The following is a 20,474-nucleotide window of genomic DNA, read 5'->3' as shown; positions in this document are numbered from 1 at the left end:
TTTATGACCAAACAAGAAATAGAGGGCATTATAAAATGCAAAATGGATAATTTTGATTACACTAAATTGAAAAGCTTCTGTATAAACAAAGCCAATGTAACCAAGATTAAGATGGAGGTGGGAAATTGGGAAATGATTTATACAACCTATGTCTCTGATAAAGGACTCATTTCTAAAATATACAGAGAATTGAGTCAAATCTATAAGAATACAAGTCATTCCCCAATTGATAAATGGTCAAAGGATATGAACAGGCAGTTTTCAGAGAAAGAAATTAAAGATATCTATAAGCACATGAAGAAATGCTCTAAATCACTATTGATTAGAGACATGCAAATCAAAACAACGCTGAGGTACCACATCTCACCAATCAGATTGGCTAAGATGACAAAACAGGAAAATGACAAATGCTGGAGAGGATGTGGGCAAATTGGAACACTAAATGCATTGCTGGTGGAGTTGTGAACTGATCCAACCATTGTGGAGAACAATCTGGAATTATGCCCAAAGGGCCATAAATAATTTCATACCCTTTGACCCAGCAATACCACTTCTAGTGTTATATCCCAAAGAGATCATAGGTGGGAGGAAGACCCATATGTACAAAAATGTTTATAGCAGCTCTTTTTGTGGTAGCAAAGAACTGGAAATTAAAGGGGGTGCCCATCAATTGGGGAATGGCTAAACAAGTTGTGGTATATACATGTAATGGAATACTATTGTGCTATAAGAAACGAGGAGCAGATGGACTTCATATTTACCTGGAGAGGCTTATACAAACTGATGCTGAGTGAGAAGAGTAGAACCAGGAGAAATTTGTACACAATTACAGACACAATGTATGTGTGATGACCAACTTTGATAGACTGGACTCTTCTTAGCAATGCAGTGATATAAGTCAATCCCAAAAGACTCATAATGGAGAGAGATGTCTACAACCAGAGAAAGAACTAGAAAGAACTGAGTTTGAATCCAGATTGAAGCAAACTACCTGATCTTTTTCTTGTTTGGTTTTATTTCCTCTTTATCATTTTTCATTCCATCTGATACAATCCGTCCTTATAATCTGACTAATGTCTAATGTGAAAGTATTTGCAGACCCTATACTTGACTGTTATGCTGCAATGGTGGGGGGAGGGGAGAGAGGGTGACAGAATTTGAAACTCAAGGAATTGTGGAATTGAATCTTGTAAACTAAAAGTAAACAAACATATTAAGAAAAAAAAGGAAGAAAATTAAATAATAAAGCAGAAGGTCAGCTCAGATCCCTGGGACACTCCACCAGAGACCTCTTTCCAAGTTGACATAACACAATCAATTATCTCTAGAGAAGGGAAACTCACTACTTCCCAAGGCAGCCCATTCATTTTTGGACACACAGTTTTTAGAAGGTTTTCTGCATATCTAGCCTAAATCTGCTTCTTTGAAGCCTCTAAACATTGTTTCTAGTTCAGACATCTGGAATTAAGCAAAATAGGATGTGGTACATGGGTTTAGAGAGTTTCAGAGTTCCAAAGGAGCTCAGAGGAAGGCAAGGAGACAAGTGATAGAAAAATGGGGTAATGGAAAGAACAAAGGGTCAGGAGTCAGAAAATGTGAGTTCTAGACCTGGTTATTCCACTAACGGTTATAGGTCATTCTGCAAATAACTTCTACTATATTTTTGTTTCCTTATCTGTAAATGTAGGTGTTTTGTGCCTTTTTTTTTTTTTTTGGCTTTCTGGAGCAGGGAAGGGGCAGGGCAAGTGCGGTTGACTTGGCCAAGGTCACATGGCTAGTGAGTGTTGAGTGTCTGAGGCCAGTTTTGAACTCATGTCCTCCTGACTCCAGGCCCAGTGCTCTATTCATTGTGCCACCTGGCTGCCCCAAATGTTGGAGTTTTACCAGATGATCTCTAAGGTTCCTTGAAGGTCTAACATTCTATGCTTCCTGAAGGAGGGAACAGGATGGGGTCACAGGTGGAAAGGCCAGCTTTGTAAAGAAATGATTTTTTTCTCTGAGATAGGAAGGAAAGAAGACAGGAAGAGTGAATATATTAAGAAATTTTAAGGAAGAGAGGGGTGAAGTTGAAATAATTCCTGTTTGATGATTTCCCATGAGTACAGTAGATGGTGAGGTCATCTGCTGAGAGGGATGGGACTGGGTGGGGATGAAGGGTTTGTGGAGTGAAGAGAAGATCTAGAGCAGCCACTGGGGGGAATAAAACTGGGATTCAGTACTACTGGCATGGTAAACTTTCAATCTGGAGTTTTCTTCAATTTAGAGTTTCCCCAACTTTTAGAATTTAATAATGTAAAACCTATCTACTACCTACGTTAAAATAGGTGACGTCAATGCAAAATAAACAATTTTTATTTTTCCTTTTTTAACAGCAAAATAGTTGCCAGACTCACTGAATGATGTAACTGTTATGAAGCTGTTGCCATCCTACCATTATTGGACTAAAAGTGAAAAATTCTGCCGTAAAGATAGAAACCAAAAATATATTTGAAATTAAAACAGTTTGGAAAAAAACAGAGTTAAACATGTGAAATCTGTAAATGTTTTATGTAATCTCAAAAAGTTAAAGAATTTAATCTATTCATCTATCTTATCCTCAATGGAATTAGTTCTACCTCCTATTAAGAGTACTTTAAAAATGAGATCCAAGGATTAATTTAAATCTCAGTATGCTGAGTAATAGTAATAATTGCAACAATAATTCCATTATTTTTAGAATCATTTTTACCAATAGTTGTTAATTATCCAATTATAATAAATGGAAGGAACCATTAATACATATAATATAAAATGGTAGATAATTCCATTATGGCTTTTTTTTCTGCTAAAGTGGAAATTGACTCCTTGGATCAGAGTGATCAATGAATAAGAGGTAGAAGTTGAAAAGGCATTTTCTATGATAATTCAAGCAGAGGGAAGGAGTGATATGCATTGACATTTCCTTTTCTTTCTTTGATGTTTGACCTCAAATGACCTCATTTTTCCAATTTCTAATTTTTCAACTGCTAAAAGGTAACATTCTTTACTGACAAATGAAAACCAATAAAAAATGAAAAAGTTTGCCAAAGCAGAGAAAAGTAATGGAAAAGAGGCTTAGAAAGGTAAAGAAGGCCACAGACTGAGGGGTGGGAGGAGACTAAGGGACTGGAATAGAACTCTCTCAGAACAGTTTCATATACTCCAATAGTCAGTTCAATAAAAACATATTAATCGTATAAAAATGTATGAAGAGACTACTGTGTGCAAAGCACTGAGTGAGGTACTAGGGATGATGCAAAATTTAGAGAACATAATCTCTTGTGTTCATGGAGCTTGTACGTGAAGAATCCTTCATATGGTTGAACAAGAGCTGGCCATGGAGAATTTGGATTAAGAAGCCTGTAATGGGGCAGCCAGGTAGCACAGAGAGTAAGAGTACCGGCCCCAGAGTTGGGATGATCTGGGATTGAATCCGCGCTCAGACACTTAGCACCCACCCAGAAACACCTGGCCGTGTAACCTTGAGCAAGTTACTTAACCCCAATTGCTTAGGGGCAGCCAGGTGGCACAGTGAGTAAGAGCACCGGCCCCAGAGTTGGGATGACCTGGGGATTGAATCCGGGCTCAGATACTTAGCACCACACCCAGAAATAACTGGCCATGTAACCTTGAGCAAGTTATTTAACCCCAATTGCTTAAAAAAAAAAAAAGAAGCCTGCTAATGTTCTATGTAAGATTTAAGAGATGCTTCTTACCAAGGGAACAATTTTGTAATGTGAACAAAATAAATGGCTTAAATTTGCATATATATCATGTATTTGGTTTTAACGTGACTTCTCTGAGGTACATGAAGACATCAATGAGTCAGTGTACTGTATAGCAATAACAAGTTATTGTACATTTTCCCAAAATGAAAAAAAAATTTAGAATTATATAATAATAAGTTTCTGTTTTGAGAGTTTAAATACATGCTGAATCCTTAAAACAGACCTTTACTAGACCTCAGATTTTACTTTTGCCAGGATTTAAGATGACGAAAATCCCAGCGCCAAATGGGGTAACATCTAAACACTTGGCTGCAAAATCAAACAAGCAAAACCTAACTCTCCAGGCCCAGAGAGGCAGAACACCAGAAACACTTAGAACTTTAAGGCATATAATGAGTAAGTCTTAAATTGCTCAGCAAAACATAAAGGAATATAAAAGTAAAAATGACTTGTATTTATGTACAGCCTTTCTCAACAAGGCTTAAAGTCCTTTAACAGACATTATCTCATTGTTTTAGAAACTGTTATGAAACAATCTGCCATTTATATAACACCATTCATTCCCAATGATCCTAAAGTACTTTATAGACTCTAGTGGAATGACTTTCCTCATGTTCCTTGCACAGCCTCTCAGGGTTTGGGAAAGAGAATGGGGAAGATATTCTGAGACAGGCAACAATGTTATGCAACTGTTGAGGAGAGGTCATTGCAGATTACCAGATTAAACAAAAATTAGCTAAATTAGGATTGTTAAAACACAGGGAAACAAATGATTTCAATTGACCTGAAATTCATTTTTATAACAGTAGTTTCTGTAGAAAAACTATTTCTGTCTTTTCTCCCATTTATATCTAGATATAGATATATCTGCACATATGTATATATACAGACATGTGTGTGTATATGTAGACATAGCTTTTTCCTTCTTTTCACATTAATACAGTTTCTGTCCTAACTGAAAGGAGTAACTGAAGTCATGGAGACTGTAGCTTGCCCAGAGCCTTTCTTAAACAAGAATTCATTTGTTGAAAAGACTTTTTGTCTTTAGGGAACTATATGCAGCAACTGGGTCCTTTAAGAGACAAGTGACACTCAGGTAGGTGATATGAGCTTACAGGAACATCCATCCCAACCCCATACAAGCTGAAGGCAGTAGGCAACTCCCAATACTACTTTCATAGCCTCAAACAATTTCATAACTGCTAATGACTCCCAGCTTCTATTTTCTGCAAAGCATACTTCCTAAAAGTATGAGAGAAGAAAAGAAAAAAAACCCCAACAAACTACTACCTGGTACCTCTGAATTCCCCTTAGCAAGTCCACAGTGGAAAGATGGAAGGGTCCTTAGTTGGCTACCCTAGCTATAATGTCTGCTAAGCTTCCATAATTGGAGTGCTTTTACCAATTCTTACCTAATAAGGATGTTATTTTTAATCCCAGTAGTATTCCTTCCCCTTCACACCCTCCCTTCTCCCAAACAGAAAGTTTAAGTCTTTATTTGAATGAATGAACACTTAGAAATAATATTAAATTAGATGTGTCTTGTCTCTGTCAACACATATACTTTCCAGTAAGCATTTTATATGAGATCTATTTCTGGTACATCTTTTCTATACTATTCTTTCTCTATTCCAACTTCCTATATATTTAATTGGGGTTTTTTTTGGTAATCAATAAATATTTAGTGTCCTTAATATTGTAAAAAATGAAAAATTTCCCCCAGCTTTAATATGAAAGCCATGATTTAACTAATCAAGTTCACCCATTAAAAAAAAAATTTACAGCATTAATTCCATACAATATAAGGCCACATTTGTAAGGAATTTCAAATGGGATCCCTTTTGGACTCATGAAATGTACGAGTTAGCTGTATTTCACACTTTATTAATATACTTAAATTATACTTGGAAACCTCTACTTACATCCTTCTTTGATGCCTCATTCTAGTGTGGCGGTCTGGAAATAGAACTTCAAGCAAAAAAGAAAGATAGCCTGTCCTTAAGAATTTTTTATTCTAACAACACATAAAAGAGACCTGAAAATGTAGGAGAGTAGGGAAGAAGAAGGAAAAATCTGAAGACTTCTCCAGAAAGGAGAAAGAGTAGAACTGGGTAGGAGTTAAAAAGAAGTGATTCTGGGTTTGGTTTTTTTTTTTTTTTGCTTTTTTTGGAGGGAGAATGTAGGGCATTTGGGGTTAAGTGACTTGCCCAAGGTCACACGGCTAGTGTGTGTGTGTGTGTGTGTGTGTGTGTGTGTGTGTGTATGTGTTAAGTGTCTGAGATCAGATTTGAACTCAGGTCCTCCTGACTCCAGGGCCAGTGCTCTATTCACTGCACCACCTAGCCACCCCTGATTCTGGGTTCTTAAAAGGCAAAACTGGCAGAGCTCAAATATATGCAAGTCCTATCAAACTACAGGGCAGATAGATGGCACAGGAGATAGAGTGTTGGGCCTGGATAAGGAAGACTCAGCTTCCTGAGTTCAAATCTGGCCTTAGACTTACTAGATGTGTAACCCTGGTCAAGTGACTTAACCCTGTTTGCCTCAGTTTCCTCATCTGTAAAATGAACTAGAGAAGGAAATGGTAAGCCACTCTAGTATCTCTGCCAAGAAACCCCCAAAATGGGTCATGAAGAATCAGACAATACTAAAAACTTCTGAGCAACAAATAACACATGGAACTATCAAGGAGCTGAAAAAAGTTTGGTGACAAATGAAATATATATGTCTTCTGTGGTCCAGCCTCCTAATTTCTGAGAGGTTTGTAATCAGAAATATGTGCCACCAGGGGATAAATTATATTTCCCCCAGCAACTCATTGAATCACAAATGAAGCGATAAAAAGTCTATGATCTATAACTGATAAAGAGTAGTAATTACACTGATCAAATCCAGGAGTTTGCCTTTAGAATTAGTCTGCAAAATCTAATTACATTGTATGGAATTTAGTTAAGTCAAGAAGCATTCAGTAAGTACCCATTAGGAAAGGAAAAAATCAGTTCCTACTTTTGAGGAGCTCACAACTTAATGGGGGTGGTAGAAAGGCACATCCAAAATGCAAACAATTAGGTACAGGAAGAGTAATTTGGAGATAATCTCAGAAGGAAGGCATCAGCATTAAGGAGAACCAGAAAAAAGTTGTTGCAGAAGGTAGCATTTTAGCTGAGACTCGAAGGAATCCACAAGGCTCAGAATATGTGGAAGAACATTGGGAAACATAGGAAGTGAACATCCCCAGGGTTGGGAGATGGAATGTCTTTTGTAAGAAATAGCAAAGAGGCCACTGTCACTAGATCATAGAGTGGGTAGAGGGGAGTAAACTATAAGAAGTCTTGAAAGGTAGGAAATGGCCAAGTTTGGGCTTTAAAGACCAAACAAAAGATTTTATATTTGTTTTAACATAAAATATAAAGGAAGGAAGTAGGGAGGAAGTGAATACACATTTATACAGTGTCTACCATGTGCCAGGAGCTGTGATAAGGGTTTTTTACAAATATTATCTCATTCGACCCTCACCACAACCCTTTGAGGTAGGTGCTATTATTATCCCCATTTGTATAGGTGAGGAAACCGAGGCAAACAGAGGTTAAATGACATGCCCAGGGTCATATAGCTAAGTAAGTGTATGAGGCCACATTTGAATTTAGGTCTTCCCAACTTTGGACCTAGTGCTCTATCCACTGTGCCAGCTGTCTTTACATGCTGCATACTGGGGGCAATAGGGAACTACTACAGTTCACCGAATATGAAGATGAAATGGTCAGATCTGCACTTTTACACCTGTTTATTCTTGTTGGATAGAACAGAGCTCTTTGGATGGTTTAGGTCTTCCAGGGCAATTTAACTCATTTATTAAGCATTTATTAAAAGTCTACTAGACACAGAGCTCTACGCTCAGTTCTGGGGCTATAAAAACAAATAGTCCCTGCCCTCAAGGAGTTTCCATTTTACTGTGAGGAAACCACATGTATACATTTAAACACAAAGAAAATACAAAGAATCATTTTAGGGGGTTAAAGATCAGAAAAAAGCCTCTCATAGAGGAATGAGGAAACCGAGGCACAGAAACATTAAGTGACTTGTCCAAACTCATAGATTAATGTGGTAGAGTCAGACCCTGAAGTTAGATCTTATGTCTCCAAGTTCAGTGTTTTCCCACTATAGAAAAGAAGAGAAGGTGAATATAACTCCTTGCTTTAGCTTTTTTTTTTTTTTTGGGGCAAATGTTAATCTGTTTTTCTACAATCTCTCTCCTTTTCTTTCCGTTGTGCCTGTATTAGTGTTTCTGTGTAATTAGATGACCTGAGTTAATGAAAAAGTTCCCTTCCACACAATACATGTCTAAGGTGATATGTATGGGATGGTCATTTTAGAGAGCAGTAGGTGGGTCAAGTGAGTTGACCAAAGGAGAATGAGACAGAAGGATACATCCTTGCAGTGGTGTGAATAAGGGCAGAAAGCCAGGGATCTGTCTTCAATTGGACAGGAAGCCAGAGAGCTGTCCAGAATGGATAGGAGGCCAGGGATCTGTCTGGAGAAGATGTCAGGGATTTGTCCCCTAGTGGATAGGATCCAGAGAACTGTCCAGAGAGTGCATAGAACAGCCAGGGATCTGTCCCCAAATGAACATAAGGCCAGAGCAGCTGTATGGAGGATTAGGAGGGCCCACTTGGGAGAGAAGCAGTGTGTTCCCATTATATGTTAAGGGCATCTGTTATTAAGTGAAAGCAGGAAGGCAGTCCAGCAAGTCAGTAGGTCTGATCTGAGGGGAGCAGTATGTTCCCATTGTAGGTTCAAGGGGCACAGACATAGACAATGAGTCCAACAATTTGGCCCTGTGAGAAGGAAATAAGTTGTTTTGAGTACACTCAAACCACTAGGTTCAGGTCTATGTGTTCCTGATCATGAATATCCTAACTTCACCACTGATGACAAAAAAAAAAAAAATCAAGCATTTTACAGAGCAAATTTTATATTGCTTATTTAACCAAATATAGGAAAAGCATTGAAATGCTATCTTTACTGATCAGATCTGGATGCTGGAAATTGTTATAAATGTTTACCCGAGACCATTTCAAAGCAGAAGAGTTTGGCTGAACTAGTGCTGACAGCAGTTTGTCTGATTCATTTCCCATCACAAATAGTATAAAGCAGAACTGCAGAATGTCTCATTTTATTCAATCTATCTTATGCAACCATGCTTGACAATGCAACAAATGAGATGGATGTTAATACCAACTTACATTTTTGATCTGGTAGGGAGCCTTTCAAGAAGCTGTAAGATACTATAATAGTCCATAATGAAATCATTCATAAAACTAGAAAACGTAGAATCTATTGAATTGAAAAGTACCTCCATATAATTTCCTATATTCCTGATAAGCATATCCTAGAAGCACATACACAAAAATATATCGATAGATCATTTAATCAAAATCACATGGCATTATGTTACAAGGCTTAAAGATGACCAGGATCATTTATCAACTTGTACTGATCAAGCTGAAAGAAAAACATCCTTAACAGAAGCAGGAGCAGCGCCAACTAAAATTTTACTTCCAACAGAAGCTAGTACAGTGCTTTGCTCTGAACACCGGATGGTACTTAAAGTGCTGTTGCTAGTCATTTTGTTCAATGATACTGAAGATAAGAAATATAGACACATTCTAAACAACTAGAATAACAGTAAAACAATGTTAATGCAAAATTAAGCTCAATCTAAGTTGAAAGTTGACAAAATGATGATACTCTCTCCCCTGGTATAAAGCTACAAGCTACAGTAGCAATTACCAACTTTAACTTCTGAATAAACTTCAGGAGCATTCTCTAGGTAGAGAAAAAAGTGTCTCCCTAACATTTTGAAATCTTGTCATTTCAAACACACTGAAGCCCAAGTGATCACTGCTCAGCTGAGGTGAGTTGTAATGAATGTTCTACAAAGAGAAAGTATCAGATATCAAATCACTATTCTATGGCAAACAGGAAGCAGTAAGCCACATATAGAAAGAAGACTGGCAGGAATGTTCTATGGTCAATTTTAAGCTATTCTTGGATGAGTTCCAGAGTTACAGATGAAATACACAGGTGTGAAGGATGATGGGAGGACACAGGAAGAATCAGAAGAGTTGATTGTACTGTAGCTCAAGACAGTTAAAAACAAAGACTAGTGGAAAATTTGTAGTCATCATCCATGCTGTTACTGTGGTTTTCACACAAATTATTTCATTTTCTCCTAACATACTCCTGAGAAGTACAAAGGTGTACAGAAGCTGATACTACATTATTTAAAATGCACTCCCTCTACAAATGGAGGCCTCTACTTCCTTTCCTCTCATTCTTTTCTTAACTTTCTGCAGTCTGACTTCTGACCTCAACACTCCACTGAAACTTCACTTTCAAAAGTTACCTGGGATCTGTTAACTACTGGTCCTGGAGTTAGGAAGACCAGAGTCCAAATCCAGCTTTAGATCCTTACTAGCTGTGTGACCCTGACCAAGTCACTAAATGTCTGCCTCAGTCTTCTCAACTGTAAAATGGGGAAATAAAAGCATTTCCCTCTTGGGGCTTGTTGTGAAGTTCAAATAAAATAATATCTGTAAATTACTTGGCACATAGTAGGTACTTAATAAATGCTTGTTCTTGTTCTCTTCCCCTTTTATTGGTTCTCATTTGTCTTGTCCTCTCTGGAACCTTTGACAATATTGATCATCTTCTTGATATTGTCTTTTCTTCAGGTTTTGTAACAGATCTTTCACTTCATTAACGACTCCTTTTCGGTATCCTCTGTAGGATTTTCATCTAGGTCACACCCAGTAACTCTAGGGGCTCCCAGAAGTTATGTCCTATACCCTCTTCTCTTCTCCCTCAATACTATCTCCATTGGTAATGTCATAATGGAATCACTGACTTAGGATCCAACTGATCCCTCATAAGGAATTATCTTCTTTATGCTGATGATTATCAGATTGTACTTATCCAGCTCTAACCTCTCTGCTGACCTCCATTCTGATCTCCAAATGTCTACTGGATATCTTGAACTGGATGTCCCATAAACATCTTAAAACCTAAAATGTCTAAAACCAAATTATCTTTTCCCCTAAGGCTTCTTCTCTTCCTTACTCTCCTATTACTGCCTAGGCCACCACCATTTTCTCAGTCACCCAGACTCACAAACTGCTTATTCTCTCACCTCTCATGTCTGATCAGGTGTTAAGTCATTTTGTTTCTACCTTCACCTCTCCTATGTACACTCTTCTCTTCTCTGATACTGCAACTACCTTGGTATGGGCCCTCGTTCCTTCACGACTGGACTATTTCAATAATCTGGTTGGCCAACCCAGCCTCAAGACTTTCCACATTTCAGTCCATCTTCCATTCTGTTGTAAAATTGATCTTCTTAAAGACTGTGTTTGACTATGTAATTCCATCCTCCCCAACCTCCCATTCAATAAACTCCAATGGCTCTCTATTCTAGCAGCAAATATAAAATCTTGTTTGTCCTTTTGAAATCCTTAATAACCTGTCCCCTTCCTACCTTTCCAGTCTTCTTTGTTTCCCCCTCCACACTTTCCTCTCTCACCTCTCATGTCCAATTGGCTAAGTCCTATCATTTCCACCTTTGTAACATCTCTATTATATACCCCCTTCTCTCTTCTGACACTGCTGCCACCTTGGTACAGGCCCCATGACCGAGTGACATTGTCCTTCTTGCTGTTCTTTGAACAAGACTAGACTCCATGTATTTGAACTGGCTATCCCCTAGGCCTGGAATTCTCCCTCCTATTCTCCAGCTCCTTGCTTTTCTCAAGTGCCAACTAAAGTTCTGCTTTCTACCAGAAGCTTTCCCCAATCCCAATTGCCAATGTTAGTCCTCTCCCTCAGTTGATTCACTCCATTGTATCCCATGTATGTGTATTTTGGGTTTGCAGTTGTTAGTATGTTGTCTCCTCCATACTAATGTAAACTCGTTGAGAACAGGGACTCTTTTGCCTTTCTTTGTAACCCTAGAGCTTAGCACAGGGCCTGGCATACAGAAAATACTTAATAAAATGCTTGTTTACTTAGATCTTTTTGAGCTTTTGCTTGAATTGTGTCATGTTATATTACTTATAAGAAGCAAAATTATATATGTGCTATTTTCTTAAAACTAATTATATTTGGGTAAGGAAACAGAGGTTAATACATTGTGTGTTATATATAACCCTGCTACTCCTGGGGTCAGATAAAAAGAAATGAAGTCTAGTTTACCTGTTGGCAGCTACCCCAAAGCATAGGTCCAATGGTTATGAAGAGTTAAATGTCTGCAGTGGGAACTTCCTACCTCTCTAATGATTTTGCTCATGGCACTGTAATATTCTGATAGATCTGTGGTTTGATCAATGTTGGTACCACCTCCATCAGTACAAGCCACAATAAGTCTAATTAATCCTCTGTGACTCTTGTCCATATACCCATAACACCTATTTTGGAATTGGTAAACTGTAACACAATACCAAAAAATGAGGTAGTCCCCTAAGATGGCCCATAAAGTTAGTGCTGGAATCCAAACTAGACTCAGATCTTTTTTCCTTCAAACAGGAACTCAGACTCATGGTAGGAAGCCTGAGGCTGCATTATACCACTAAAATCATGCTATGTAACCATTTAAGACAGATATATAATCAGACTAAAAAACTTTTGTAAAGAGAAATGAGAACTTAGCAAATTTTAAATAGTCCAAACATAGTAAGTAGTGCTTTAAAGTTTTATAAACAAATCTATGCAGTTTGAGTTTGAGACCACTGCTGAGTAAGCCATACTGCCTTTACCATCACTTCGTTCAACTTTGGACAAAAAGACAAGAGATTTTTCTAGTCTAGATTCCATTATTGTTTCTACTTTGTACCCTAAGTGTGGGGGTACTCTAAAGTTCTGTCCTATACCATATTTTCATCTCTCTACCCTCTCTCCCATGCATATAACTGTCATCTCTTTGCAGATCTAGATAGATATCTAGACATAGTCATTCTCCCAAGCTCTAGTATGTCAACAGTCAGTCAGTCAAAAAGCATTTATAAGCACTTTTCACATACCAAGCACCATGCTAATATAGACATTTCAAATGAGATATAACATAGGCATCTCAAACTTTGCATGTCCAAAACAAAAGTTTACCTTTCCTCCCAAACTCAGTTCTCTTCCAGACTTCTCTATTTCTATTGAGGGAACCATCAGTCTGCTAGGAATCCAGGTTTACAACCTTGGCATTGTCCTTGATTCCTCACTCTATATGTCTAATTGGTATCCAAATCGGTCATTTGTCTCTACAACATCTCTTATAACCAATTCCCCTTAAGTTACATACTACCATTTCCTGTGATATCCTCTGACTTAGTGTCAAAAAGCAAATGCCCTGATTTCCAAGAAATTTTTCCAAAAATTCCCCTGAAATTCCAAGAAAGGAAAAAGAGCAGAATCTGCCACCCATAGCTCATTTGACCCTTATTACTGAGACGATTCTACAACTGAAGAGCCAGTGCTTAAAAAATGATTATTGATTGACAGATTTATCAAGAATAGATTATGCTGGTCTAATACCATGTTCTTTGAAAATTTTAATAACATAGTAGATGAAAAAAAGTGTTGTGGATAAATGTTACCTAGATTTTAGCAGAACTTTTGATAAAATGTCTTATACTATCTTTGTGGAGATGGAGAAATGTGGACTCTATGATAAGAGAATCAGATGGATTCAGATACAGCTGAAAGGCTGGGCTCAAAAAACAGTTGTTAATTGTTCAATGTCAAGATTGTTGGAAGTCTCTGGGGGAGTACCCACAGGGATCTATGCTTAGTTCTGCACCATTTTTAACATTTTTATCAATTACTTGGCATAAAGACATAGTTACATCAAATTTGTATATGACCTAAAGCTATGAGAGATACCTAACATGGAATGACAGACAAGACTTTGACAGGCTAGAGCACTGGGTTAAATCTAGTAGTAAAATGAAATTCAATAGGGAGAAATGTTAATATAATCTTGGACTTCATTAAGGGTGTAGCTTACAGGTAAAGGGAAATAATATTCCTACTGTACCCTGCCCTTGTCAACCTTACTCATCTGGAGTAACATATCCAGTTATGGGCACCACAATTAAAGGATAGTGATAAACCAGAGAGTGTCTAGAGGAGGACAACCAGATGGTGAAAGGCCTTGAGTTCACATCATATGAGGACTATGTTGAAGAAGTGGGCATACTTAGTTTGGAGAAAAGAAAGCTTCAGAAAGACAAGATAACTATCTTCAAATATTTGAAAAGTTGTCACATAAAGGGATTAGATTTATTCTTCTGGCCCCAGAGGGCAGAACTAGGAGTAAGGCATGGAAGTTTCAAAGAGCCAAATTTAGGTTTGAGGTCAGAAATGTGGTGGGACTGATAAGAGAACCACTGAGAAGTTCAAGAAGGAGGCTGTTGAGATGGGAAAGGGCTCCTTCAAATGTGCCTGGGTCTTGGATAAGGTGAAGGCTGAGCATGAACATGGTATCACTAGTAATATCTCCCTGTGGATATTTGAGATCACTAAATAATGTGACCATTACTGATGCGCCAAGACAGAGAGACTTTATCAAGAACATGATTACAGGCACATCTCAGGCTGACTGTGCTGTCCTGGTTGTTACTGCTGGTGTCTGTGAATTTGAAGCTGGTATCTCAAAGAATGGGCAGACCTACACACCAGGTGTAAAACAACTGATTGTTACTACAAAGTTAGGGGGGTTGAAAGGGGAGGATATTAGAGAGAACAGACTGGGGGAAGGGGTATTCAGTAGGCTTGCTATTTTGGGGTGGGAGTAGGGGAAAGATGGGGAGAGAAAAACTTGTAATTCAAAATCTTGTGGAAATGAATGTTGAAAACTAAAAATAAATAAATTTTTAAAAACTGACTGTTGATGTAAACAAAATGGATTCCACTGAGCTTCCCTACAGCCAGCAGAGATATGAGGAAATTGTCAAGGAAGTCAGTACCTATATTAAGAAAATTGGCTACAACTCTCACCCAAAGCTTTTGTGTCAATTTCAGGTTGGAATGGTTGGAGCCAAGCCCTAATATGCTTTGGTTCAAGGGATGGAAAGTCACTCATAGGATGGCAATGCTAATGGAACCACACTTCTTGAAGTTTTAGATTGCATCCTGACACCAACTCGTCCAACTGACAACCCCCTCCGTCTACTCCTCCAAGATGCCTACAAGATTGGTGGTATTGGTACTATACCTGTTGGCCAAGTGGAAACCGGTGTTCTAAGAACAGGCATGGTGGTCACCTTTGCCCCAGTCAATGTTTCAACCGAAGTAAAGTCCGACAAAATGCACCATTAAGCTTTGAGTGAGGCTTTGCCAGGGGATGATGTCAATGTCAAAAACGTGTCTGTCAAAGATGTCTGCCGTGGTAATGTGGCTGGTGATTGCAAGAATGACCCACCTAGGAAGGAGCTAGTTTCACTGCACAGGTTATTATCCTGAACTATCCAGGCCAAATCAGTGCTGTCTACACATCTGTTCTGGACTGTCACATGGCTCATATTGCTTGCAAGTTTGCTGAACTGAAGGAAAAGAAGATTGTCGTTCTGGTAAGAAGCTGGAAGATAGCCCTAAATCCCTGAATTCTGGTGATGCTGCCATTGTTGACATGATTCCAGGCAAGCCCATGTGTGTGGAGAGCTTCTCTGATTGTTCTCCTCCAAGTCGTTTGGTTGTTTGTGATATGAAGCAGACTACTGCAGTCAGTGTTATGGAGGGAGCTGACGAGAAGGCTGCTGGAGCTGGCAAGGTCACAACATCTTCCCAGAAGGCCCAGAAGAGGAAATGTATATTTACAACACCTGCCACCCTAGTCTTAGTGGTGGAAGAACGGTCTCAGAACTGTTTGTCTCAATTGGTCATTTAAGTTTAATAGTAAAAGATTAGTTAATGATTACAATACATCATAAAAGCTTCAGGAGGAAAGGAAAGTTTTTGTGGATCATTTGTTTTGTACCAGTTTTAAGTTATTAGTTTTTAAAATCAGTAATTTTTAAGTGGAAACAACTTGACCAAAAATCTGTCACAGAATTTTGAGACCATTAAAACAGTTTAATATGAAAAACATGTATTTTTATTTCTTTCATTAAACATTTCCCAATTGTAATTTTTGTAAATGTAAATTTTTACCATTCATTTTTATAAAGTTTGAGTGCCAAATTCTCTCCCTCCCCCCATTTGAACTCCCCTCATAGAGAAGGCAAGCAACTTGATATCAATTATACATATGTAGTCATGCAAAACATATTTCCATATAGGCCATGTTGCAAAAGAAAATCAGAACCACAAAAAAACCCCAAGGAAAAAAAGCAAAAAAAGGATACTTCAATTCACATTCAGAGTTCATCAGTTCTTTGAGGGATATATTACAATGAAGATTCCTTCTGTATAATGATTAGACGATGGCCACTGAGGTTGCTCCCAAATCTCATATGCTACGATTATGTAGTTTCCACCCCCACTCCCTAGTTGTGGGTGCCTCCCAGCTAAATTATCTTGAATTTATTTTACACATGATTTATATATACTTATACTAAGGATGTGTAGCTCTGGATATCAATTAATCAATCAAGAAGCATTCATTAAGCATCTTCTATGTACCAGGCCCCAAGCTAGGCATTGAGGATACAAATAATGAAACAACTGATTTACGAAGAGCTTACATTCTAAGGAGGGAGGGAGACAAGGACATTTTTTTAAAAGGTGTAACAGCATAAAACTAAGACTTTTAGGACAGCCCAGTAAATTAAGATTTTACTAAAACATTTCAAATGTTCTCTTCAGTGATACAACTAATTTACATGTAGGCCTATGTGATGCTGACAGTCTGTTTTCTAAGTGGCTGCAGTGGGGCACAGAACTTCCAAAGTGCAGTTTTTCTCAGACACACAATGGAATATATAGAGATAATAACATATATAAGTGTATGTCACACATACACACACACACAGAATGCGAGAAGATAATTTTGCTGAAGTCAGGGACTGTTTCACTCTCGTCTTTTATCCCCAGCACTTAACATAGAATGCTGCTGGTATATTTAATAAATGCTTTTTGATTGACTGATTGATAGAACAAGCACATCAAAGTACAACAAGTACAACAAAGCACAGAACTACAATGTAGGGGAGCAAATCCAGACCTTGCCTTTTACTACAAATTAAGTGGACTATGTGGTGGGGAAGATGGACTTTATAGCAATCCTAAGTGGAAATAAATACATTCTCTCTTTTTGGTCAGGTTTAGTTAGTAAAGTCTCTTCTATATTTGATATCCTATTAGGGGAAACAAAGGGTCTTTTGGACAGAACAAAATGAAATAATGGCATTCCCAGGTTTTTTTTTGTGAACGGGGTTATAAGCCAGAGATCTTATTTGTTACATACTCTCCAAAATGGAAGTGGTCCAACATTTCAGGGGATAGGGTCCAACTGACACCAAAATGGCAAAATCATAGTTTGGTTCACAGTAAGAATGTATTTATTCTCCTTTTAAAATTTCCTCTGAGGTCTTTATTTGTAAAACACTTTATGTCATTTTATATAAAAATTTCACAACCATTTTATGTATTATTCACCATGATGAGCCACAATGAATTTTAAATAAAACATAATACCAAGCTTCATCTATCTTTTTTCACATATCTAAAATAATTTTTTGGGGGGGAGGGGAATTCCCGCTATAATTCAAGTTTGATATTATCTTCCTCTATTGAGGGATTTTGTTTGGTATTAGTGTTATAGAAGTGGACAACATATAGAAATTTAAATGTATTCTAGATAAGTAATAGAAGGGTATTATTCCTTCTTAAATTTGAATTTTTAAAAGGGCAAAATAATGATAAGCACAGGACAGAAGGATTTAGAACCATTTTCCTATTGGAGAGCTGGTTTAAATGGAATTCACTTTAGTAAAAAAAAGAATCTAAACAGCTAAAAGGCTGAAGCGCTTTTATGTAGACCTCATTCTATTCCTACTTCAGAAATGAAATGGACCCAGACTTGCCAAAGACAGATCTGAAATTCAAAAACAGAAGTAGTTTGAAGCAACATGGCATTTTTAAAAGAAATCTTAGTTAACTAACTCTTTTCCTTTCTTTAAATAGCTTTTAAAATTACACTTCCTAGGAAGATTTCTCTAACTAATTAGAAAAAAAGGTGGTAGTTCTCTCCTGAGTCCACCCTATGTGCAATCCTGCAGTTCTCCAGCATTTCTATTGTTCCACTAAATAGAATCACCCCTTTCCTTTCACATATATTGGGCCCATATTTGAAGAATGAATAGGAGCTCTTCAACTCTGAATCTTTCCTCTCACTTCCCTGGTTAACTCTACCCAGTTCCCAGCACTCTAAGTCCTCTCAAAGGAAAAACTGCCCCAAGAGTAAACTGATCAGTTTAAACATTGAGAAAAGCTTTTCGTTCAGGTTGGTCAGGGTAAACCTGCCTATTTGCAGATAAGGGAGTCCAAGTGCAAATAGCCCATTTATAAAAAGGCACTTATTAGTGAATGAAGAAATATATACACATGGGCCAAAGCCCAAATACTTAAGTTACTTATGCCTCTATTCAGGCATCCATTCAATAAATGTTAACCTTTGATGACTTCATCTATTCCAAATGGATTTAATTATCATTTCTATGCAAGTGATTCCCAGGTTTATATATGGGGTGTCTCTCAGGAGTTCTAGTAATGCACTTGCATATGCTTATGTGACATTCCAAACTGGATGTTCTGTAGACATCTCAAACTCAACATATCCAAAACAGAACTCTATCCTTTCTCCAAAGCTTACCTCTTTTCTGAACTTTCTTGTTTCTATTGAGTGCACCACCTTCCTTCCAATTAAAGGGGTTCACAACTTTGGCATAATCCTCAACTTTTCACTCTCCTCCATCCCCCACCCCACTTATTCAATGAGTTGTCACATATTGTCATATTTCTATATCTACAACATCTCTCATCTCTACCCTTCTCTTCATTTATAATTTAGGCCCTTTTCAACTTAATCATATATTAATAGTCTGCTAATTGGTCTCTCTGTCTAGTGAGTCTCCCCAATCAAACATGTCCTCCATTTAACTGTTAACTGACTTTATTAAAATATAGATCTGGTTATATCACTTCTCTACTTAACAGTTTTTTCCCTGATTTAATTTTTATTATACTTTTTCTTTCAATTTTGTTTTTGTTGTTTATTTGTTTCAGTTATGTCCCACTTTTCATGACCCTATTTGGGGTTTTCTTGGCAAAGATACTAGAGTGGTTGGTTTGCCATTTCCAACTGCTGACTTTTAAATGGTTATTTCCAAGAATTTCCAAAAATATTACCTCTAAGCTCATTTACTTGAGTTGCTTTTATGTATCACCTAGCTTGGTACCAACCAGGAAATGATAGTTTCTCTATCTGCCCTAAAGAAGCTAACATTAACATTTTACTTGGGGTTGGAGATTAGATGTGGCATGTCAATCTGACAAACAAATACAAGATAATCTGAGAGGAGGAGAAAACTATGATCTGGCGTGATGAGGAAAGGTTCTGTGGAAAATGTGATACATTTGTGGAGTCTTAAATCAAGGTAAAATTTTTAGAAGACATTGAGGAATACGTGTCAGATCTATGGGAAGAGCTTGTATGAATAAACAGGAACAGTAAGGGAACACTGAGTTTGAACATCTCATAGTCTACCTTGGCAGAAACATGGAATGTTAGAGGGAAGTGAAATAAGTCTGGAAAGGAAGCAAAACAAAGACTGTAGAAGACCACAAGCTCACATACATTCAGCTCTCCTCTCTATCTATCTTCCACTTATCTGTCTGTCTAGCTATCCATCCATCCTATCTATCTGCTTGCATAAGCTCACTGAAAGAACCATGGGGATAGAGAGGAGTTCAAATGATCTGTGTATTGTAGTTACTTACATATTTCTTAAAACAAGAGAGAGAATATTTCTTTGGAAATGCTATTTTCCTGTGACATGCTTTAATTCCTAGTCCTTTTGGTTTTCACCCACAACAATGTTTAATTTTGTCAGACATTTAACTATTGCATCCTCATTTCCAAAAGGTGCCCCCATTTAAAGGAACAATGTAATCTCTTCAAAGTACTGATTTCTACTTTTAAGATTTGATCACATATCTTCTCCTAATTTGTGTCATATTTAAAAGATTAGCTAAAAGTTTACCGTCTTTATGCATGTTAATATTTACCAAAAAAGAGGCTTAATGGTACAGCAAAAAGGGCACTGCATTGGGAAGCAGAAGGGCTTGCTCAGGTGCTTTCCACCAGTCACTGTGGAAAGTAAATTAGTCAACTTTTCTGGGCCTCAGTTTCCTCCCTCATATATATATATATATATATATTTTTTTTTCCTTTTTGGAGGGCAACTCGGTTTAAGCTACTTACCCAAGATCACACAGCTAGTTTTTGTGTTAAAGTGTCTGAGGCCGGATGTGAACTCAGGTCCTTCTGACTCCCGGGCCGGTGCTCTATGCATTGCACCACCTAGCTGCCCCCCTCATCTATTTTTCAAATGACAGGGTCAGACTAAATGATTTGGAAGGTTCCTTCCATCTGTGGCATTCTGTTACAGAGAATTCTGAACCTAAATTTTCAGGATCAGAAATTCTAATGCTCATGACGCTTTTTCAGATGCCTATTTTGACATT

General features: G+C 37.7%; 1 protein-coding gene and 1 pseudogene across 2 annotated transcripts in view; one reads left to right on the top strand and one right to left on the bottom strand.

Annotated features, from left to right (window-relative positions):
* The window catches only part of CWC27 (CWC27 spliceosome associated cyclophilin), a 356,917-nt gene that overhangs the window by 180,679 nt on the left and 155,764 nt on the right, over window positions 1-20,474 (bottom strand). The gene's annotated exons all lie outside the window — the stretch shown is intronic.
* LOC138167482 (putative elongation factor 1-alpha-like 3) lies at window positions 2,767-19,842 on the top strand (annotated as a pseudogene).

The sequence above is a fragment of the Petaurus breviceps genome, unplaced genomic scaffold (assembly GCF_028583685.1).
Source record: "Petaurus breviceps papuanus isolate PSGF00001 unplaced genomic scaffold, PetGlider_PUasm1.0 229, whole genome shotgun sequence".
Lineage (NCBI taxonomy): Eukaryota > Metazoa > Chordata > Mammalia > Diprotodontia > Petauridae > Petaurus > Petaurus breviceps.
This window is presented reverse-complemented; position numbering and strand designations above follow the sequence as displayed.